The following is a 24,186-nucleotide window of genomic DNA, read 5'->3' as shown; positions in this document are numbered from 1 at the left end:
GAGCCTTTATTGAAGCAATTAAGTTTAAATGAGGTTATAAGGGTGGAGCCCTGATCCAATAGGATTAGTGTCCTTATAAGAAGAGGCATCAGAGAGCTTGTTGCCCTTTCTCCGTGGAAGGGACACAGCAAAGAGGCAGCCATTTGCAAGTCAGAAAGAGAGCTCTCACCAGGAACTGATCCCTGCTAGAACCTTGATCTTGGACTTCCCAGTTCCCAGACCTGTGAGAAAACAAACTTCTGTTAAGCCACCAGCCGACAGTGTTTTATTATCACAGCCTGAGCAGACTAAGATCCTCTCCTCACTGGAATTAAAACAAGCTGACAGTCACCTTTCAGAGACACAGAGGGACTTTCCATAGGAGGACAGTAGAATAAGAACAAACTATCTCTAAGTCTATCCCAGGACTTCTCAACCTTGGCTGCATATTAGAATGACCTGGGAACTTTTTATTTTTATTTTCCAAGATTAAATAATTATTTAAAAAAGAATGCCACTCATGGGAGGGAAATCAATGTTGTCTCCCATAATTCTCTGCATCTGGGACTATAGAAATATCACTGTCCCTGCCCCACAGCTTCAAATTAACATTCTCAAGTCACGACAATAACTCTTCCCAAAGGGGACCTTCTGGAAAGACAAGCTATTTCATCAGCTCATATTTCCCTCTTTTTGTAGTATGTACTAGCTACCTATCCAAGAAATATACACTGGGGAGTAAGGAGGGGATCCAAGAAAGCCCCCAGTTGTTGACAGCCACAAGATTAGAGACAAGCACAAAGGAGTAGCTCAAGATACTGGTAAAAAGTCCTATGACAGCTTGGGAATAACTTCATTTCGTTCATGGTAGAAACCCCACCGTCTAGTGCATAGGTAACAGAGCAGTGAGTTATAAAGCCACAAGGAAATGATGTCACCTAGGAGTTGAGGAATAAAACCCACAAAAAATCCTAGGATGCCCTCTTCACAATAGAAGGTTACTATGGAGTCACAAAGTCCACAGTACTTGGATTCTCTGCCAATGAATTGTACCATAGATCTCAGAGTTGGTCATGTGTAAGGGATTTATGATGATGGTAGCAGCAGAACGAACCGTCATCTCTCCTGAGTTGTATCATTCATAACTTGGTCAAAGGAAGGTGTGACTTCTTTCTGTTCATTTCCAGGGCCTAAATCCTGTAAAACTTTACCATAGACCACAGTTCCAAGGACTCCTGAACACAGTCTTAGAGTCTGTGAACAACTCATGCTTCCCATCTATGATCCCAATGTGCTGAACATGATAAAACAGACAGGAAACTGACATACTTGCTGCCCCCAAATATTTCGTTCTATTGTTGGAAGAAGAGGCTTATATCCCACCTGGATGAGCACCTTCAAGTGCATGAGAGACTGGGACAGGATAGTGAGTCAGGAGCCCAGGAGCACTTGACAGACCATATTTGCCATGATGGCACCTGGAGACGGACAGACATATGGAACCACCAAGAAACTGAGTTACTCCCAGGTCTGACCTTGGAACTTTTTAAATATACTGATGTGAAAGAAAGAAGAAAGAAAGAAAGAAAGAAAGAAAGAAAGAAAGAAAGAGAAAGAAAGGAAGGAAGAAAGAAAGAAAAAATAAATACAAAGAAAAGGAAGGAAGGAAGGAAGGAAGGAAGGAAGGAAGGAAGGAAGGAAGAAAGAAAGGAAGGAAGGTACTGATGCCCAAATTCTCCCTCCTAGACCAATTAAATCAGTCTTTCTGGGTGTGTGCATTCTAAAATAGTGTTCCAGGTTACTTTAATGCGCAGCCACGGCAAGATTGAGAATCGATACCTTAAGAGATCTGAGACCCTTTCCAGCTCAAAGTTAGTATTAATTTATCAAGACTTACATCTGGTGACCTAAGAAAGGAGTATGTGTCATGAACCCCACTTTGCCAGTACGAAGGAGAGAAAAGAAAGAATTGTGAAGTTAGTTCCCCAAGTCATTAAACAAGCAGATAATGAAGTTGTAATATCTTATCTTTCCATGTATGACCTTTGGAATTCCTAAACTATATTTAACAGTGTAGTAGACATTTGTCATTTTTGCTAGCCAGCATCCTTCCCCTTGTATTGGAAGCAGCTTGTCTTTGGGGCGACTACTCTTTCCAATTCTATGGAGTCTTAATAGGACAGTCGATTACAAGGTGCCCCATCACAAATTAATCCACCAGACTCTTTCTTCAGGGAGAATGACAGAGGGACTCTAGGTAGGTGGAGCTGTACTATTCCCATGTCACAACTAAGGAAAGAGAATGTATTCCTCAGTGAGACCCTATAGCTCCCTCCTTCCCTTTCTTCCCAACACATGGCTCTCGGCATTTCCTTTAATTCTGTGAGCTATTGGGTATGCTTCCACTAACTTCCTTTTTCCACCTGGATGATTCAGAGCTTCTTCCAGTAGCTTGCAGGACTGGTTCAAAACAAGTATCTGGAAGTAAGCACTGCAAGCAACAGAAATCTCAGCCGTGGAAATAGCAGATGTAGGTAGGTACAAGGCAGTGGAAATCCTCCAATTCGGTTGAAAAAGTTGAAGCCAGTTCTTTTCTTGAAATTTCCAATTTTCACATGCATCAGTAAATTTCTTGTTTTGCTCAATCTAGTTCTGATTAAACAAGCTATGTATGCAAAATGCAAGGAGTCACAACAGCAAGGTGTTCCCCTCTTTGTGGTTATTTGGGACATCAGTAGGTTGGGACTGCCATTGGGTGGGCCTTATAGCACTTTTTTTTAACCCATTAGAGTAGTCTTAATGCACATCAACACCTGGCTGAAACCAAGGCTTTTGCTGTTATAGGCCTCCAAACAATAAATGGAATTGGAAATTTAGGCCCAGAGTGTAGTACCCAACCAAACTCCCCATCTAAGATTGTTGTAATAGAAAGAGCCTATAGAAAGCAAAAAGGCAGAGACAGCAAGTGGACATAATAATAATGATGATGACCACCATTTGTTAAGCCCTTACTGTTAGCCACTGATCTATGATGTCATTTAATCCTAGAAGAGTGATACTATTATGTTTTGTTTTGTTTTATTTTGTTTCTAAGGTTGAACTGCAAATGCACAGAATTGAATTGATTCAGTCAGTCATTCTTTCCCGTTACTGGCATGATATAATCATCTGTCTAGACATGACCCCTATTTTTTCTTATCTTCTTTATCCCTCATTCCTGAGTGTATCGAATATATGTTGTTCCAATCTATTCTCCATAGACTTACAGATCCACAAAAATATGTAGTGTAGTGTCTGCTTTTAAAATATATATAAATGGATCATACTGCATGTCTAACTCTGCAATTTGCTTTTTTTATTCAGCATTATGTTTCTGAGACCCATCCATGTTGATATATATAGAGAGAGCTAGTTCATCTGTTTAAACTGCTCCATGGTATACTATCATATGGATATACTATAGCTTATCTATATATTTCCCCCTGATAGAATCTATGTATAGATAGATATCTATGTATTTCTCCCTGTTGTTAATTCTTTGCTATTACAAAAAATGCTTCAATGAGTAATCTTGTATATGTCCCTCAATGCATTGGGCAAGAGTCTCTCTAAGATTTACCTAGAAGGAGAATGGTGGGGCTTTAGGCTTCATGCATTTTCAGTTTTAGTAAATCCTGCCAAATTACAGAGTAGTTTTGCTAATTTACACTCCCATCAACAGTATAGGAGAGTTCTTGGGATAGATACTATTATTATCTCCATTTTGCAGATGAGGAAACACACAAAATGTCCAAAGTTAAACACTATCTATCTGAACCACATCTAACTCCAGGTCTACACAACACAATGTTACTACACAATATGTACTAATTAACACCTGGAAATACATTCAGCTGCAAGTGACAGAATCCCCTACCTGTGGCTTAAGTAGCATGAGTATTTATCATCTCACTTAACAAAAACAGTAGAAGGAGGTGGCTCCAGAGCAGCTAAGCAGCCCAGCTGTGTCATCAGCAACATGGACACTTTTCGTTTTTAATTTCGCTATTCTCTACTGTTGAGTTATCACCCCCGTTTCATTTTGTCTCAGCCTTAGGATGCCTGACATTGCTCTGACATCATGTCTAAGTTCATAACAGTAAAGGGGGGTTGGGGATGCGCAGTGGCACCATGCATGAAGTTCTTCTTGTTCTTTTTTTATAATAAAGGAAAGAAAAATGCCTTCCATGAATTCCCCACTCACTACACCCTTTGCCATTTTTTCTCATTGGTCAGAGCCTACAACTGGTCCAATCTTCGGGCAGAGTGGCATGAGATTATGTCTGGTTTAGATCAACCACAACTCAGCCACGGGGACTACAGAGAGGATTTATCTTTTTAATACCAAGCCATCTCCATGTCTCAAATCTGTTCTGTCAGCAAAAAAGAAAGACATTGGCTGTTGGATAGCAACTTGGTTTTCTTTCATCTTTGACATTTTCTTCTCGATTTTTTTTACTGGCTTCTCCTCCTCACTCAGTTGTTAAATACTTGCTTCACCTTGGGACTCTTATCTTCCCAAAATAGTTAAAAGAGGACTAACAGATGGCCAGCAGGTCAAAATTGAGTTTGTGACCCCTGCTGTATACCCTCTCCTTATGCTGACAGCATCCATTTTCATGGTTTCATATACCATCTACATATTGATAACTCCTAAATTTGTATCCCCAGTTTCTTCTTCTTTCTTGAGCTTCATATTCATATGTAACATAGCCTCTTTAGAGATTCCTCAGACATATCAAACTCAACATGTCCAAAACTGAGCTTTTCACCGGCCACCCAGACTTGCTCTTTCTTTTCTGGTACAGTCCATCTCCAAGAATACAATTCCCTTCCACTAGAGTCACCCAAGTCAGAGACCTGTTTCACTTCCCACACAATAGCTCTCAAGTTTGTTTGCTTTTCTTCACCTGTACTGCAAACACCTTAATCTAAAACTGCTAGTAGAGAGGCGCCTGGGTGGCTCAGTTTGTTGAGCATCTGGCTCTTGTTACAGGCTCAGGTCATGATCTTACTGGCATGAGAAGAGCCCCACATCCAGCTCTGCACAGACAGCATGGAGCCTGCTTGGTATTCTCTCTCTCTCTCTCTCTCTCTCTCTCTGCCCCTCCTCCACTCTTGAGAGCTCTATACCTCTCTCAAAATAAATAAATAAACTTTAAAATAATAAAACTGCTAGTAGAAACTTTGTGGTATATCTCCAGACCAGCACCTGTGCACCTGGGTTATAAATGCAAATCTTAGGCCCCACCCCAGATCACTCCTGGATCAGAATCTGCATTGTAACAGGATTCCCAGGCAATTCATTAAAATTTGAGAACTTTTCATGTTGACTTTTGCTATAGCTTATTAACTGGTTTCCCTGGATCAGTGTCTTGCCCCTAAAACTCTTTCTTGACACTACAAACCTCATAAGTCACTTCCCTTATTAAATCCTGTAACTAACCCCCTCCCCCAAGATCTCCCTCCTCACTGTTGTCTTGGAGACAGAAGGCAAAAGCCTACAGAATAGACACCTTATAGAAGTTCCCCTCCTGACCAATCTCCAGCTGCATTCTGGCTTGCCCTCTGGGCTCTAGCCACATTAGTCTTCCAATTTCTGTGCCCAGCCATCTTTTTCCAAGTCAGGGACTTTTTGCCTGCAATACCCAGCATGATCCCAACTTTCTCTGGCACATAGCTAACTCCCACTCACTTCCTGAAAGAAGTCCCCCTCTCTTACAGGCCTTGTGAGGTCAGCCATTCTCATGTTAACCTCTCTTTTTGCCCACACTGTGCTCCTTCAGATATTTATCACAGTTGTAGTTAAAAAAAAAAAATGGTGTGCATGTTTTATTGTTTAATGTCAGGCTTTCCCCATTGAATGGAAGCTCTAAGACAACTGCATCAGCTCTAGTGTTGTTACATCCTTCTGGCACCTAGAACAGTGCTTGACACATGTTCCGTACTCAATGAGTAGTTGTTGACTCAATGAATATGAATGAATAACAGTCCCCAGGGAGTTGTCCTGGCCCGCGGTGGCCCTGCTTTCTTAGTTCAACTGGAATTAAGAATCTGCAAAAGACTGAGGAGGGCCAAGGAAGCATAATTTGACCACCAGCAAGCTAACTGGGGATGAAAACGTCCAATTCTGACAGATGTACCCCGTGCACGTGCTGAAAGAAAAACAGAAGCAGCCGCCTGAGAGTGATGGTAAACATTTTGTTCCCCAGCCAGTGCCCTCCTCAATACACTCCCAAACTGACCTTTAGAAGGACTTTTGTATAGTGGGAGGTCTCTTTTAACCTCCAATGAATAAGAGTGTGAAGTGGTGTTTGCTTTTTTCCCTTTGTTCTCTGGCTGAGAAAAGTCTGGAGGCGGTAGAGTGAGGCTTAGCAATACAATTGCCTTCCCTTTCAAATGCTAAAGAGGGTTTTTGCTACTGGTTTAGTATAATCTGAGAGTTGTAGAGGTCTGGAAGGGATCCACTCCCCTTCCTTTTGGCATCTCATTTCCTGCAGGCTAGGGGCAACTTGGCAATTAATAGAAAAACCAAGGCTGCAAAAATATAGTCAACATTGTCCTCCAAGTGTCTCTGCATGGTGAACAGCAGAGAGCTAGATGCTTCTCTCAGGAGAAGTACAGGATGTATAAATTCCCACAGTTCTGGGATGGGCCAGAGATTGTGCGGTTTCTGGCTTTCTCTTCAACTGGGAGGGAGCTGGAATCAGAGGGCGACTCGTTCAAGATAGCTGTTAGCACTGCCTTTTGACTCCCCTACAGCATTGATCTGTGTTTTGAGGGACCATAATGTTTAAACAGTTTGGAGGGCTCTTTTAAAGAAAGAGAACATAAAACTATGAATAAAAACAGATTCAGGGCTTTGGAAAGAACTGAGGGTCTTCATTAGCTTAATGATACATCCATCTCTGACCCTGTGAGTGTACAGGAAAAGCTGAGGCTTTGAAAGTCTTGGGCAAGTTATTCACTCCCTAGAGCCTTAATTGGGTAACCAAAAAAATAAGACCCTCTAGTCCTCCTTCTTAGAAATGGTTTAAGGAGAAGATGCATGAAACAAAAGTACCTGTTATTTGATAGGACGTGCTCAATAAAAATGTCATTTTGGAGACCTCCTCTTTAGGGACTTATAGATCCATTCGAGTCACCTTCTTTCCTTAGGTTTACTGAAGTTTTTGCAGGTGTTGCTATAATCTATCTGGAATAGATATGATTACTTGGAGACTTAATCGAAGTTCCCATACTGGTAGCTGAAATCAACACATTTTTTTGGACATTCCAAGGATCCCTAATAAATTTAATTTGTATTACTTTTTAAAAAGCTAGTCCACGGCTATTTGGTTTGGTTTTCAGTTTAATTTGATGTGTTGTTTAACGTGTGTGTGTGTGTGTGCACATGCCCAGGCTGAGAATCATATTGTTTACCATCCCTAACATTGATCATACTTCACCAGTTCTTTCTACGTGTATAATCCTAAAGGCATCTGAGTCTATAATAAATCAGGATCAGCAGTAAACCTGTGGAGGAATGGAACAGGAAAAAGGAAAATAAAAAGGCGATGAGGTGAAATCATTGCTAGCAAGTAGGTCAATAGTATTGGGGTTAGTGGGGGAGCCTCTGGCCTTGTACTTCCTTCTTCAACTCCCAGCTCTGCCACTTACCAGTTTTCACCTATAGCTACATTCATTTGAACCTTTTAAATCTCACTTTGCTCATCTATAAAACTGGGATATTTATAGGAGTTTCCTAAGAGGTTTGCTATGAGGATTAAAATGAGAAAATCCTCTCAATGTGCTAAGAACGGTAACTGGAACAGGGCAAACCCTCCATAAATGTTAGTTATTATTAAGAGCAATTCCTGCGTAGCCTGTAGTGAGCATTACGTATGTCATGTCTTGTTCACAATACTGGGGGATTAAATGGCCCTCCCCAAATGGGGAACTATCGGAATTTAGACAAGAGTCCAGTTTTAATGAGTCTCTGTTTAGTGTTCTTCACCAAATCAAAGATCCATGGATTTGTAAGATGAATGCCTATTTCTAAGTAGTAAGATGTGGGAAAAAGTGTTTCTCAGAAATGAAATATAGTAGCACTTTTTCCTCTGTGTTATCTCTTGCATCTCTTCTACCAATTTCCATTCACTAGAACTGTTAAAAGATAAACATAGGCATATGTAAAAATTTTAAGAGTTTATTTGGGCAAAAATAAACTCAAATCAAGCAGCATCCAAACTAGCAGACCGAATAGGGCTCCACGGAGCTGTACAAAATGATAGAATTTTAATGATCTCATGGTTCATGAGTTCGAGCCTTGCATTGGGCTCTGAGCTGATAGTGCAGACCTGCTTGGGATTCTCTCTCTCTCTCTCTCTCTCTCTCTCTCTCTCAAAATAAAAATAAACTTAAAAAATGATAGACTTTTATAGGCGGAAGGGAGCAGCTCTTTTTTTACTAGGCAAAAAAGTGGGTTGGTTATTGCAAGGTTACTTTCCTTTAGGGGATGGGGCTCTATCAGGCAGAATACCCTAACTGGTGCTGATCAGGCGATTCCTGATTGAATGGTTTAAGAATCCATTTCTGGGAGAGCAGAAACTATGGTTAAATCTCAGATTGGTGTTGTGGAGTTTAGCATAAGTGACTCTTCCTTGGGCCCACTGTGTTGTTTTGTCATATTTTGTTTTGTTTTGTTTTGTTTTGTTTTACCAGCATATTGTTCAGTAGTGAATGTGCCCATTGCCAGAAATATTTATGTATAAAGTTAGGTTATATATAGAAACATCAGTGTGGAGTCCTGTAGAATTTTCATCATACCCTCCATTGTCATCACTTCAAGATGTAATCCAGATACTTGGTAGATTAAGTTTGGAAGGCCACTCTTTTCCTATCTAAAGAAAACTACTAGGCAACTACATGGTGATGTTCAAAATCATATCCTAATTCAGGTTTTGATCTGACGTACACTGTAGAACACTTTAGCTGAGGCTGAGAAGACTCAGATGTGGAAATCCCACTGTAGGGAACAGTGCGATGTAGTAAAGAAACATGTTTTTTGGTATGGAGGACTCAAGTCACAACTTCTTCAGCACAAGTAGCCTTGAGACTTTGCGTGAATAACATTGCCTATAAAATGGCACCAATAATCCTACCCTGCCTATTTCTACCATCAGAGTAAGGGTCAGAATGTAACAAATGTGAAATGTTATACGTGTGGGTGTCCTGTAGAAATGTAACCTTTTTAAATGTAATTTTTAATTGCTATAGGTTGTTGTTTTTAGAGGAAATGAGATGGTGGAAGTTGGACAAGTCATATGTAGAAAAAAAAAATATATATATATATAATTATGTATGTATTCTGAAAGTTTATAAGGGTATAGACCAACTTGCTTACATGATGAGGCTTTCATATTTACTTCTTTATTTATGGATTGTTTGGATTCATTTTACAACAAGCATGTATTTTTATAATATTTTTATTTCAATAAATTCCTCTAAAAACAACAAAGAAACCCTGTGCTAAAAAGAAGTTCTTTCAAAAGCTGTAATTTGGTCAAATTGAATCCATTTTAACACATTTTATTCCAGTCCCCCACCCCAGTATGTTATTAGATGATGTGAAAACAGCTCCTACTAACACACTTCTCTTTAAATTCTATGGCCTAATATTTGTTTGTTGGTTTTGGTTAGATACCCTCACATAAGAATAGAATACCTCTTTTGGAAGAAAAATGATGAATTTTCACAATTTCTAATCAAAAGGGACCCAACTGAGCAGAGGATTGGCAGTTTCCTCAAATCACAAGTATGACGTCTCAGAAATTGTTAGTTTCCATAACACGTTAAAGACAAAAAAGTTACTTTTTTGGAAAACTAAAATGTGTAATTTTACCTCGGTGGCCAGTCTTTGTCTGGCTCTTTTGCTATTCAGAATTCCTCCTCTCATCTTAGAAACTAGTAACATGTTTTATGTGTGTGTGTGTGTGTGTGTTTTAATGCAGTTTAATTTGTAATAGCCAAAAACTGGAAACAATTAACATGTCCATCAATAGGTGAATGGATTAACATGAATGTATGGTCACACAATGGAATACAACTCCACCATAAAAATGGGTGAACTATTTACAAACACTACAGCATGCATAAATCTTAAAATAATATGCTGAGTGAGAGAAGTCGGATGAAAACAAGAGTACATACGTACCATATGATTCCATTTATATAAAATTCTAGAAATGCAAGCTAATCTACAATAACTAAGGCAGATTCAGTGGTCACCTGGAACCAAGTGGAGGGTGAAGAGGGATGAGAGGGAGGGAATCACAAAGGGCATGAATAAATTTTTGAGGGTGACAGCCACATTTCTTCTTTTTCTTTTTTTCCCTCATAACTATTCTCTTTATAGATAAGCTTACAATTGGTGGCAAATTTATATAGAGTGGAAAGCTTTCACTGTATATTGTCTATATTTAAAGCTTGTTTATCTTTCTGAAGAGAGAAGTTCTAAGACTAATAGGTACTGAAGCTAACAAATTTAAGAAATTAGATAAACTGCTAGTTTATTAAATTTGTTTAACCTGATAGTTATAACTTGTTAAGTTAAAGTTATATATTTTGTTTGAGAGTGATTGGTAGTGATAAAAGTTATCGAAAACAATGACTCATGTGATATTTGGGCTTTAAAATGATACCATACTCCAAAAAATATCAACTTTCATCTTTTAGGAATTGGTCAAATGTAAATACATGTTTTTCATTATATGTTTGTCTCTCTGGTTTATTTCTCACAATAGTTTTTGAAAACGATCACCATAACAGGGTTTATTTCACAGAGGGACTTATGCAGTGAAACATAGCCAACAAGCACTACTCATACACATAAGACAACTCAGTTACCAGTGCCTGTTCACATACCTTTTCTCTGTCATCCCATCTGAATGCCACACTCTCCAGCTTCAAGAAAACTGTCATTTTCATAACCAATTCCCAGATTACCAGGTCTGTCAAACTTCAGCACTCCTACCCCATCCATCACTCCCCATCCCTACCATATATACACACACTTCATTATAAATTCTTACATGCATCAAGCAACCTTAAGGAATTTAAAATCCATCATTCTAATATCAAATAGCTCTTTAAAAACTATGGTAAGCACAGAGAAACACATAGGGCTTGTTGTAATGCAGATTTTCATGCCTACTCAGACCTTTTAATTTTATAGTTCTGGGTAAGGAATCAGCATTTTTATCTTGAATCTTTGACATTTTAATTATTACATGTCATGGTGTGGACCTCCTTGGGTTTATCTTGTCTGGAGCTCTCTGTGCTTCCTGAACCTGGATGTCTACTTCTGTCCCCAGATTATGGAAGTTTTCAAGTATTATTTCTTCAAATAATTTTTCTGTCCCCTTACCCTCTTCTCTTTTTGGGATCCCCTACAATGCAAGTGTTTGTTCACTGCTGTTGTCTAAGACATCCCTTAACCTATCCTTACTTTTTTTTTTTTTTAAATTCTTTTTTCTTTTTGCTGTTCAGCCTGGGTGCTTTCCATTACCCTATCTTCCAGATTGGCTGGTCTGTTCTTCTGCATCCTCTAATCTGCTATTGATTACCTCTAATGTATTTTTTTCATTTCAGTTATTGTATCCTTCAACTCTAATTGGTTCTTTCTTGTATTTTCTCTTTGTTGAAGTTCTCACTGACTTCACCCACTTTTCTCTCTAGTCTGAAGAGCACCTTCATGACCATTACTTTGAACTCTTTATCAGGTAGATTGTTTATCACTGTTTCATTTAGTTCTTTTTCTGAGCTTTTGTCTTGTTCTTTTATTTGGAGCATATTCCTCTGTCTCCTCATCTTGCTTGACTTTCTGTGTTTGTTTCTATGAATGGGACAGCTACTGCTCCTAAACTTGAAGAAATGATTCTGTGTATGGTTGTACCCTATGTAAACTATGTGTGCCTGGTGACTTTGTCTGGCTGCCTGGAGCTGTGGCTGGCATGGGCAGGGTGTCCTGGGACACTCTGTGCTGGGGCTGCCCTGGTGGGATGGCTGGAGCTGAAGTGGGCACAGGCCAGGGCTGTCTGTATTGAGAGCACCCTGGGATGACGGCTGACGCTGAAGTGGTTGCAAGCTCAGGTATTTCAGGGTGCTCCATGCAGGGGAGACCTGGCAGGGCAGCTGAAGCTGAGGCATGTGTAAGCCAGATGCTCCATGCAGGGGCACCTTAGTGGAAAGAGTCTGGAGCTAAGGTGGGGTGTGGACCAGGGATCCTGAAGCACTCTGCGCAGGGGGTGCTGTGGCAAGACAGATAGAGCTGAGGCAGGTGCAGGCCTTGGGGTCCTGAGGTGCTCTGTTCTGCGGGTGCTCTAGCCAGTCATCTGGAGCTGAAGTGGTGTCGGCCTGAAGTGTTCGAGGTATTTTGCATGCATGTCATCTTGGTGAGATGGCTAGAGCTATACGGAGAGCTGACCAGGGGTGCCCCAGTAAGCTGGGGCTGCCTTGGTGGGACAGCTGGGACTGAGTGAGCTAGGGACCTGGGTCCCACTGAGATGGTAGACTGGCTATGATATCCAGAATCCTGTTCCCATCTCAAAGTGGAAGGGGAATGTAAACCATGCCACCTGCAAGCCTGTCTGACCCAGAGAGTTCCAGCAGCTCCCTTACCATTTGGCAGGGCTCTAATGTTAGTTCTTCTGTGTTCTAGTTGTTCTTTTAGACTACACCTTTTTTTTTTCCTGTGCCGTAGGGCATTTGGGGTTGGTGTGGGCTAGGGGCCTGGGGCCCTGCTGAGGTGGCAGGCCAGCTATGGTGCCTGGTACTCTGCTCCTGTCTGCACAATCAAGGTAGAGGGCAAATGTAAACTCTGGCACTCATCAGTTCCTCTGACCTGGAAAGAGTTCCAGCAACTCTCCTGCTGTTTGGCAGGTTTCTAGAGATGGCTCCTCTATATTCTAGCTGCCCTTTTAAACCATGGCTTTTTTTTCTGTGCCCCAGCGCAGATGAATCTGTTGATGGTCCCTGTATGTCCCTTCTTTACTGTAGTTCACCATGTGGGCAGACGGGGTTTCCCTTTGTTACCCTGCTTCCATCTCTCTTGCCATTCTCTATTTGGTTTGTTTTTGTTTTTGTTTTTGTTTTGTTTTTCTTTGTCTATTTTTTTCTTCAGGAGGAATTGCTTTATAAATAGGTGTAGACTTGGTGTGTCCACAGAGGAAGTGAGTTCAGGGTCTTCCTATGTTGACATTTTGGACTGGAACTCTTATAACATGTTTATAGTCTAACCACAGGCCAACCTTTTCCCTAACAGAATCTTCTATCCCTTTATTCCCCACACATCTGGTATCATCTCTTTGCGTGTAAATTCCAAATATTTTTCTCTAGCTTCAACCACTCTTTTCATTTCTGAAAGGCTTTTTAATTATCAACTCAATTTGGGTTCATTGCTGATCTCTCAACTCAAACATACTCAAAGCCAAATTAATCTTTTTCTTTTGTTCTTTTCCTTCCCCTCATTTCCCTTCTCTTCCCTTCCCTTCCCCTCCCTTCCCTCCCCTCCCCTCCCCTCTTCTTTCTTTCTTTCTTTCTTTCTTTCTTTCTTTCTTTCTTTCTTTCTTCCCTTTTGTCAAGGGAGACACGATAATTCTCTCCAGCTAACTGGGCCTGGCCAAGACTATCATTTTATCTTGAACTTCTCCCTTCTCTGTGTCCATCTTCCCCACAATCCTTTGCTTAGACTTTTATTACCTACTTTGCTTCTTCCCACGTCTACTTCCACCTCCCTGGTTCAGGCTCTTGCTTTCAAAGAAAACAACATGAGTGAAGAGAACAAGCAATGAGAAGCCCTCATAATGGGGCTAGCACAGGACTCAGAAATTGAAAGATATTTTCCTTGAGTAGAGAATTTTATTCCAAAGTAATGGAACATCATCAATAAAGCAACCCAGGCATACAAATGCCTGGCATCATTAAATAAACGTAGGGAAGCTTGTGCGGCTTTTTCAGGTTGGGTATGTATAGACATACTCAATGATTAGACTGGACAAGTATGTTTATTCTGGAAGACTTTGAATTTCATTCAGTAGCCAGTGGAAAAATACAGACATATGTGGCACAAAAACTTGTTATAAAATTGTGTGATAGTTAAGAGAACATACCATGCAAGCATTAACTATGGCACTAGGAATTGATATACAACATATTTTGCTCCTAGAATTGGTTGTTTTAGTGGCTAGTTGCTTGTGGGAGTGGAAAGGATGGGAGAGGAAGGTGCCAGAGATGCCTCTGAGTTTGGTAGCCTGGGTGTTTAAAAGCATGATTAACCTGAGGAAAAACACAAATTGAGTTTCGTGTTTGTGAATGACAGTGGAGTTCAGTCTTAGGCATGCAGAGTGTGATGTGTCAGTGGGATATACAGGTGGAGGTTTCCAGGACATACTATTACCTCTGTGAGGATGATCTAGAAAATCTATTCCTAGCTCACCATTGGATATATGGTTTTTATTTATATATTCCATCAACACAAAGACAACCTGTCTGGCCCTAAACCCATCATGACTGCCTTACCTCAAACATCTTGACCTTCCCACTGCCCCAATTGGTTAATGACATTTTTATTTCCAAACCCCTTGTCTACTATCTATGGGTTGTTTTCAATTCCTCTCTTTCCTTTGATGCTCTCATATTTACTTAGGCATCAAATCTTATTGATTTTTCTTTTACAGTGTCTCTCACGTCTGCATATCTTCTGCCTCTTTTAACTTTACTGCCTAATCCTGGTCATTTTTTATAGCTTAATAACCACCTTCTAACAAGACTCTTCCTCCAGTAGGTCTGCTAAGAACCCATTCCGTCTACCACAATAAGATCACTATTGCTAAAACATAAGTTGATCTTGTCATTCCCTTTCTCACAAACTTTCATTGACTTTCTGTCACCAATAAGAGGAAGTTCAAATTCCTTAATATTATAAAATTCATAATATACCTACTCTAGCATTCTCTCCAGCCAAACTGATCTATTCTGCATCTGACAACCTACTTTTCTCTCTCCCAGCCTTGCTTCATTGCCTGAAATGTTATTGGAAGTTTGTGAAGGGTGAAAGATGTTTATAGAAATATTTTGAGATGGAAGAAGAAAAGATCTTAGTATCCTGGCAAAGTCTCAAATGGGACCCTACTGAATATACCTAGCTAACCTGCCATGCTAGTGGGCTCCAATCACAGACCTAACATCTAGAGAAGGGAAGAAAAAGAAGAGGAAATGAGGGAAAGAAGGGGAGATAAAGGAAAGAGATGCATAGGAGTTAGCCAGGAATGACACAAATATCAGAGCTAAATAACAGTCTTTATAAACCTAAGATTCATTATTCTCTTGTCTTTAAGCTTCTCAAGGGCAGAAACCAGATCTTGACTCTCTCTGTCTCCCAGCACCCAGCACAAAGGCTGGCATATAGATACTGCTCAGTAAGCATTTCTGAAATGAATTGTCAGCAATTGACTGGTCTTCAACTAAAAGATCTCAGTTCCCTCACTATTCCCTCGGGTTGTATTTTGTAATTGTAAAAATTTTCTTTATTTTTTGTATGCCTTTTCCAATAAGTCCAGAACAATATTGAGGGAAAAAAAACACAGGACTCAAAAGAGTGTTTCAAATATGGTATATAATGGGGAAATTGATTTACTCCAACAAAGTCTTATTTTTTCAGTACATTTCCAGAATCAGACTTGACTTTTCTGTCTCACTTCCAGCTTATGAGCAACTTTAACCATTAACTCTTTCCAGCAACAATTATTCATTGTTAGTCACTGCCCTTGCTATGCTGGTATAATGTTTTCCCTCTTAATAAATGTATTACTCTGTGCTAGTTGCTAATGAAGTTCATTCTTTTTGCCTCCACCTCTTCTCCATCTTGCCAGACCATTTGGAATTCTAATCCTGTCCTGGATGCTAGCCCTCCTAACTGACGATGGGTGTCATCTGCTAACAGCATGTATCATCTGTCAGCTTTAGGAGCTTATTTTCTGTTCTATCCATGTAAATCATTGATGAAATATTAAAGAATCAGTCCCAGAATGAATGCTGTGGGACATGATTTCTAATATCTCTGAGTTTGACATCAATGCCATTGATAATGAACTTGTTGTAAGACTGCCTACTATACAGTCAACATTTCTCCAGTGTATTCATTGAATGTATTCTTGGAGAAGACAATCAAAAGTCTTTCTGGGGCCAAATAGCTATGGAAAAGTTTAGGGAGAAACTTAACATACTGACTGCCTGCTTTTCTGCTAGGCATTTTATGTGTGTTAATTTAATCAATCCTTCCACAACTCTCTAAGGCAGTATAGTATAGTGGTTAACACCATGGTTCCTAAGGTTAGACTACCTGAGGTTGAATTTTTCCTCCATCACTTAGAGCTGTCTGATCTTGGCAAGATATGGAAATTCTCTGTGCTTTAGTTTTATCATCTGAAAAATAAGGAAAATAGAATTCACCTCAGGGGACTTTACTGAGGATTCCATTGCATGTAAAGCACTTAACCAGTGTCTGGCACGTAGTGAATCTTAAACGAATCTTAGTTATTATTATTATCCCACATTAAAGTTGAGGAAATTAAGGCTGGTATGCAATGGAACCAAAATTTGAGATCCAGCAGTGTCTGATTCCAATTCATAAGCTCTTTCTACTCTCCTGTATAGACTTTTAAAATTATATCCCAAATATTTTCAAAAGAGACTTCAGATGAAAATGGCCATGGCAGTCAGAAATATATTTGATTATACCCAAACTTTATGATTTAAGCCAATATATTTGGGGGGGGGGGGGAGGGCGTTTATATTTGACTAAAATCTTTTTTAAAGACAAGTTACTTTATGAGAAAAACAATCAACGTAAACTTAAAATAAAAATCATAGAATCTTAGGTTTGAAAAACTGTAGGGATCATCTAGTTGAAGCTACTAGTGAATAAGAGATTTTGGAGTTTTTTTTTTTCTTTTTACTCCCCCCACCCCCCCTCCCACTTACATAAGTGGTAAGTGCTCAACATACAAGACTTGGATAACCCTGAGAAGCTCTGAAGAGGAAAATCACCCATAATTCAAACACTAATGGCAATCATTATTAATGTTTTCATGTACGGACTTTTTAGTGTTATTCTTCCACACACAAATATTTTTTGACAAAATGGCATCACAATATATATGCTATTGTAGCCTGTTTTTTTTTTTTCACTTAGTAACAGATTATGAGCATTTCCCATGTCATCATTTTATTGATGTTTAACATCTGCAAAATCTGTAAAAAATAAATAAATCATATGAGAGTACCATAATAATCTAATCCCCTACTGTTGGACATTTAGGTTGATTCTATTTTCTTTCCCACTATTATAAATAAAACTGTCATGAAGAGCCTTGTATTATGTTGTTGCATAATTCTCTCATTATGTACAAATCCTTTTTATCCTTAGCAGATGGTTAGCCAGCCTCTGTTTGATCACTTCCAGTAACAGGGAGCTCACTTCTTTGCCAGACAGCTCATTCCATTTATGGACAACTCTAATTGTTAGAAAGTTCTTTATTTTTAACCAAAATCTGTTCCCTTTAACTTACACTCATTGATTCTAGTTTTGTGGTTTGGAATTACCCAAAGCAATCTTTCCTTTTTGTACTTGGCAGCCCATCAAATACTTGAAAGAGGCCGTAGTGAAACTCCCCAAGTATTCTCTTCCTGAAGATAATTATCCATGCTCATGAATCTTATGATAAAAAAGGATGAGGAATTGGTAGCAGTAGGGGGTTCCTCATGAAAGATATACATTTGGTAGCATAATATTTCCCTTTCTGCTTTGGCCTACTGGAAGCTCAGAGCCTCATTGGTTGCCCCATCTTTCTAACAGTATAACCTTATACCTGCATATCTTTGTGTTATCTTTGCCCTTGGGTCCAATAGCCTATATTTTCTTGGCTATTACTTTTCCTTAAAAAAATTTACTGAAGATGACTCTATAAGTTCTGTACCTCCATGGTGCAAGGTATATTGTAATGAAAAAAGTTTCTCTATTTCTTTTGGCAATTCTTTGTATGAAACTAGTTGACATTTTTGTCCCCTCTCATCATTTAGGATACACGCATGTCTTCTACTCCCCAAAGCTACCAGAACAATGGAATAGTTTCAATTCCCTGCCCCTTCTCTCTGTTGGAGAAGCTTAACGTAATGTGAGAATAGAAAGCCATCTCCATCCTCCTGAATCAGTAGTTCCTATAAAATTGTCAATATCTCTTCTGTCATCCAGCAGCACCATTTTCTGTTCTTCAAAGAAATTAGAGAACATACCTTTCCAGCCCCCAGATCCATGATGAACATGTGTGTGCCACTGTAGGACGGGTAACCCTCCCCACAACGCCTCTGAGAGGATGGTAGTGTTATCCTCATTTAACCTAAGAGAACAGGGGCCCGACAGGCGAGGTTTGAACCCAGGCCCCTCTGACTCTGAAACTGAGAGCCCATCCCGGTCCCTAAAGGGCGCGGGCTTCAGATGAGCTCTGGACTGACTCAGGCCACAAGGATTCCACTGCCATTGGGCGAGAGGCAGGCGACTCTGCATGTTCCTCCTTTCATTCAGGAATCCAGCTCTGATTATCCTCTTCCCACTGAGAGAAGTGTGGTGGCTGCCAGTTGCATATGGCTTGACGAAGATAGGAGAGGACATAAAGGCGGCCCCCCTCCTCTCTGTGCTCCTGGATGAGAATCAAGCAGATTGTTTCCTATTTGGAGGAAGTCGATGTGAGAAACCTAAGGCAGCAGGCAAACCCCAAATGGGTGAGAATAAAAAATACTCCCCCCGACCCCCTTGTGAGGTTCTGCCTGGAGGAGCCAGGTGTGAAGGCACCAGGGCTGTCTGTGGGCCAGAGAGCCAGAATATTTCTGCCCCAGGAGCTTCCTTCCTGCATATCCCCTCCTGACGAGAGGCCGCGATTGCCTTCGGCCTCCCTGGAAGACCTCTTCTGCTGGCAGGCTGGCCCGCGTAACAGCTCCGAGTTGAAACCCTCTTAAAAATAGCTCTGTTCCCTTCTGGGTTGAGCAACTCACACTTGAAAAGCTCTTTATTCTTTATAATGAATAGAGAGCAGGGACTTTTCATTGAAAAAGAAGAGCGATAATGCAAAATAAAGGCAGACTGAGGGTAGTTGTTCTTTTGAAGCAGCGGACAGGGAGGCCTTCGGCACTCACAGCTTTTACAGGTAGCAACCCTTTCCTCGGATTATTCCTGGAATAGAGGCATGGAGAGGCTTTTGAGCGGCTCTTGCTGTCAAAAGCATGTGTGTGGCGGGCAGTATTTCAGGTGATAGCGCGGGCTAGAGACAGGGGCAGAGCAGCCTCAAGTTGAAATTTTGATCTCATTAATTGACTGAAGAAGCAAAAAGCCTCCCCCCTCGGCCCCCAAAAGAACGCATAACTCTTTGCTCTCCAGACCTCTGAGGCTCACGCCTGTACCCTGGAAGGACCAAGAAAGGCTGGAAAGTAAAGCGGGAGGCCAGAAAGCTGGTGCCTACCTTGGCAGGAAGAATCACAGTTAGGTGTGTTGTGGAGAGTCTTGTCTGTTAGGGAGGCCGGACTCCACCATTTGCGTCTCTTCCAGAAAGAAAGAGGAGTTCAGATGGAGAAATGAGATAAAACTCTTGGCCTGCAATGTCAAATCTTCTTTTAAAGTAACATGTCTCCTTTACATCAAGTTCAATGCAACTCTTAGGATCCCAGTGAACCAGCGAACAGCTCTATCTCAGCTGTTACTTGGGTATCCTGCTCTATACCAGATATAAGCCTCTGAGAGGTATGTGTTGCATGGGAGCGAGGGGTTAGACATCTGAATTAGGCAGGGCAATTAAAGCTAGTTATTGTGTAAGAAAAAAAAACAACTCCAGATCACAGTCTCTTAGGATAAGAGGTCTGTCCCTTACTCGCATGAAGTCCAACATGGATATTCCTGGTCAGGTAGCCATGCTGGGCAGCTCTTGTCAAGTGGTAACTCAGGGAATCTTTCCATCATGGGATCTTCCAATCATCCTCTGGGCTTTGCAATCCTTTGCTTCCTGCCACTCAGACCAGAAAGTGATTTAAGGTGGTAATGGGGAGATCATGGAGACATCCTTAAGGGGCAGGCCTAAATGTGGTGTACATTACTTCAGCCAGACTCAGGCACTTGGCTCTAATTAAGTGGAAGGGGACTAGCAGATAAGAAGAATTGACTTGTGTATCCAGGAAGGATGGGTGAAGTAGATATTGATGGAATTTAGCATTCTTCTCCAAAATATCTAATCTTCAGGCCACATGATTTCTTATTTTCTCTGTTCACCCCACGTGGTCCATACAAACCAGGCGCTCTCTGTGGCTGCAGAATACAGTGAGGCTAGAAGCCATGTCCTCTTGTTGTCTTGCCACTTCTCTTGGTAAAAGGCATCATGGGCCCATCAAATCCTAACCCTTTCCTGCCTGGGCAAAATCTCTTTCTCTTTCTTCTCTGATCTTCTCTAGAACTCTTAGCATAAACTTTTCAACAAGCTCAGCTTTTCCCAGAAGATAAGAAACAAAGTTATTCTGACATAGCTTCAGGTTCAGCCAACCGATAGGCCAACCACCTTCTTGAAATGAAGGGAGAAGGAAAATACAGAGAACACATTACAAATCAATATTTCAAGAAAGCATCATGCCACCAAAGTGCTTGAGTTCACTGGCATTCATGAGACATTTGACTCAAGACCTGTTTAAGCTTTTAAATTCAGGACTGCCATCTTTTCTTTAGACCTTTTTGATTTCCATCACAGCAATAAGAAATCACGTTTTCCCCCAGCATCTTTTTCATAAAGACAGAGCAGTTGTAATCACCATGATGAGATAAAGAGTACACACAGAACACATGGTTGAGATGGGGACATTGGGCAGGTGACTAGGCTGTCACCAGCTAGGCGAACTGATGCCACCTACCACTTATGAGAGTGGGCCAGACCAGATGCTCAGCAAAGTAACAAATTATTGCCGACCATGGATCTCTGAATCTCTCAGGCAGTTGACAGCTTGGAGTGACAATTGCTATGGTTTGTTTTAATTTTCTCAAGAGACAAGATTTGGTAGGAATTCATCTGTTTGGTTTTTTTGAATTCACGTCTCTGAACCTTGGGAATTACATTCCAAGGGACTGAAGGAATGCAAGTGCCATTTGACAGCCACAGAAATCTTAGAGGAATTGTGGTTCATGGGAGTGGCTTTAAAAGACAAGATAAAGAGTAGTCTGATTATCAGAAAGGAGAAAAAGTGAGAATCGTGGAAAATACAAATGTATAACTTGAAGGCTAATTCTTTTTAATACTCATCTAGGTTTTGCTAAACAGCAGATAACTCATAAGTTTTTATAAGAACACAATAATTGCTATGGACTGAGTGTTTGTGTACTCTCCCAGATTCATATGTTGAAACCCTAATCCCCAATGTGATAGGATTAAGATACAGGGCCTTTGGGTGGTAATTAGGTCCTGAGGATATAGCCATCATGATGGAATTAGTGCCCTTAGAAGAGACACCAGAGAGCTTTCTGTCTCTTCCCTCCCTCTCTTTCTCCACCCCCTCCTCTGCCAACCCCAACTGTTTGAGGACATGAGATGGCCAACCAAAAAGTGAACTCTCGCCAGAATCCTGACCATGCTGGCACCATGACCTTGGACTTTCCAGCCTCCAGAAGTGTAAGAAAATAAATTTCTGTTGTTCAAGCCTACCAGTCTAGGGTAATTTGTTATAGCAGCCTGAACGAAGATAACAATCATTTCAAACTATGATGTGTTTGCTCAGAATAAGTCGTACCTAATTCATTACTTTTCACTTTTTAGTTGGACTATCATGTTGTCCGATTAGGGGAATATCATAGATCTGTCTTTAATCCTGATTATGTTGAAAGTCTTGAATAGTAATATATTTTGATACATTTAAAGCTGTTGAACAATCAAATGTAGGCTGAACAATGAGAAAAAGCCTGAGCTTTGTTTGGGGTACCTGGCTGTAGGTAGAGCATGCAACTGTTGATCTCAGGGTTGTGAGTTTGAGCCCCACGTTGGGTGTAGAGATAATTTAAAAAGTAAAAAAAAATAATAATAATCTTTGGAAACAGGCAGTTAATAACAAATTGTTCTTATGTGTCTAGATTCTGAAGCAATGGATAAATAAATGTAGGTGTCAACCTAATAAAGAAAACAAACAAACAAACAAAAACCCAGCCCTTGTTTTTGGTTAAACTGATGGAAGAACCTGACTGGGTATATGCCCACAATCTCTCCCCTAACAGTTCCTGATATTTCAACGCTATCCAGTCATGGCATAGCTGGGCCACAACAGGTCACCCCTGAGGAGACAGCTTAGTGTTTGGTGGAGAAGAGTTTCCTAGAGCAGAGGCAACTCCGAAGAACTCAGAGAGGATGCACTCGGGCTATTTTCAGTGTTTCTCCAAAAGTCACTAATCACCAAACATGGGCAGAAGTAGAGGGAGTAGACTAGAAGTGGCAGAAGTTATAAACCTGACATTTCTAGAAAGGCAGGAATTCTTATTTTACCAGCCAAGTCAGGAATGCATGGAGAGGACTAGAGTGACTACTCCTGGCAAACAATGAGAGAACCTAGAGTGAGTCTTCTCTTACTGCCACTGTTTCAGTCAATATTTTGCTATTTGATTCAAATGAAAATACAGAAGGAATGTATATCTTTGTTGAAGCTGATGCCAAAATAGGGAGAATAGCTGACATGACAAATGATAACATTGCTATTAAACATTATCTTGGGGGCATCTGGGTGGCTCCATCAGTTGACTGTCCAACTCTCGATTTCGGCTCAGGTCCTGAATCCTGGGTCGTGAGATCAAGCCCCACATCAGGCTCTGTGCTGAGCATGGAGCTGCTTGGGATTCTCTTTCTTTCTCTCTCTCTCTCTATCTCTTTTTCCCTCTGCCTCCCCCCCCCCTCTCTAAATAAATAAATAAAATAAATCCTTAAAAAAAAATAATCTCAACTGAGCTGGAATCCACCAGGCTGGAATCTCCTAGATATAACCGGCTAGCAATAAATATCAAGGCCTTTATTTAGGTAAAAATGTTAAAAAGAAAATTCTATACACAATGCAACTGCTCAGACACAGGGTAGAGACAGACAGCTTTGACATTAGTTTATGTAAAAAATGTTCTAGGGGTTTTAGTTTATCTGAACTTACTATGACAACTATTATGTGTCTGCTGAAAATGTTAATGCAGTCTCCATCTGCATTTGCTCAATAAATGATTGCTTACAGTGTATTCCGTAGAAGACACTGTGATGAGTTCTGGGAGCTGCCAGTAGCACAGTGTCTGGAGCAATCTGTCCAGTGAAGGGCACATACTTTAAGAGCAGCATTAATAAGTTAAAATAGAGCACTGGTGGGTGAAGATTTAGTCCTACATCTTTAGGTTTTCATAAGGCAATTTTACTAACCCGTGGGAACAATATTTGAGTATTTTATTGGTAAGAATTATTTTACCTGGGCATGACAGAAACGCTGATAGACCTAGCTTAAATAACAATAAGGGAATTTAGTTTCTTTTATAATTAAAACAACAACAACAGGCGTGCTTTGGTGGCTCAGCCAGTTAAGTGTTCGACCTTGGCTCAGGTCATGATCTCACGGTTCACGAGTTCGAGCCCCACGTCGGGCTCTGTGCTGACAGCTCAGCACCTGGAGCCCTCTTCAGATTCTATGTCTCCCTCTCTCTCTGCCCCTCCCCAGCTCATTGTCTGTCTCTCTCTCAAAAAAAAAAATTAAAAAACAACAACAAAAACAAATGAACAAAGATAGAGCAAACCTGTTATAATTAGAGCTGGAAATCTATTTCTCTGCTCTTCTTTGCCTCTTCTCAGCCTCTAGGGGAAGGCTTTTTTCTTCAGACTGACTCTTCTGCAGTTAGAAGATGGCTACTCTCAGTCCTTGAACACAATGCTTCCTCATTAGAAAATCTCTTTTCCAACTGTTCAAGCAAACTTCTTATTCAGTCTAATTAGGCTAGTTTGTATCATGTGCCCATCCCTGGTCCAATTGCAGGATCTAGAATAATGCTGTGCATTCTATAGCATTCTATAATAATGCTGTGCTGAAAGCTGAATT

The 24,186-nt window shown here is 40.5% G+C and overlaps 1 pseudogene; it reads right to left on the bottom strand.

The window, feature by feature from the left end:
• Nucleotides 1–261: 261 nt before the first annotated feature.
• LOC123598954 overlaps nucleotides 262–24,186 on the bottom strand; it is a 55,927-nt pseudogene continuing 32,002 nt past the window's right edge.

Source organism: Leopardus geoffroyi, chromosome C1, assembly GCF_018350155.1.
Source record: "Leopardus geoffroyi isolate Oge1 chromosome C1, O.geoffroyi_Oge1_pat1.0, whole genome shotgun sequence".
Classification (NCBI taxonomy): Eukaryota; Metazoa; Chordata; class Mammalia; order Carnivora; family Felidae; genus Leopardus; species Leopardus geoffroyi.
The sequence above is the reverse complement of the archived record's forward strand: the minus strand, read 5'-3'. Positions and strand labels throughout refer to the sequence as shown.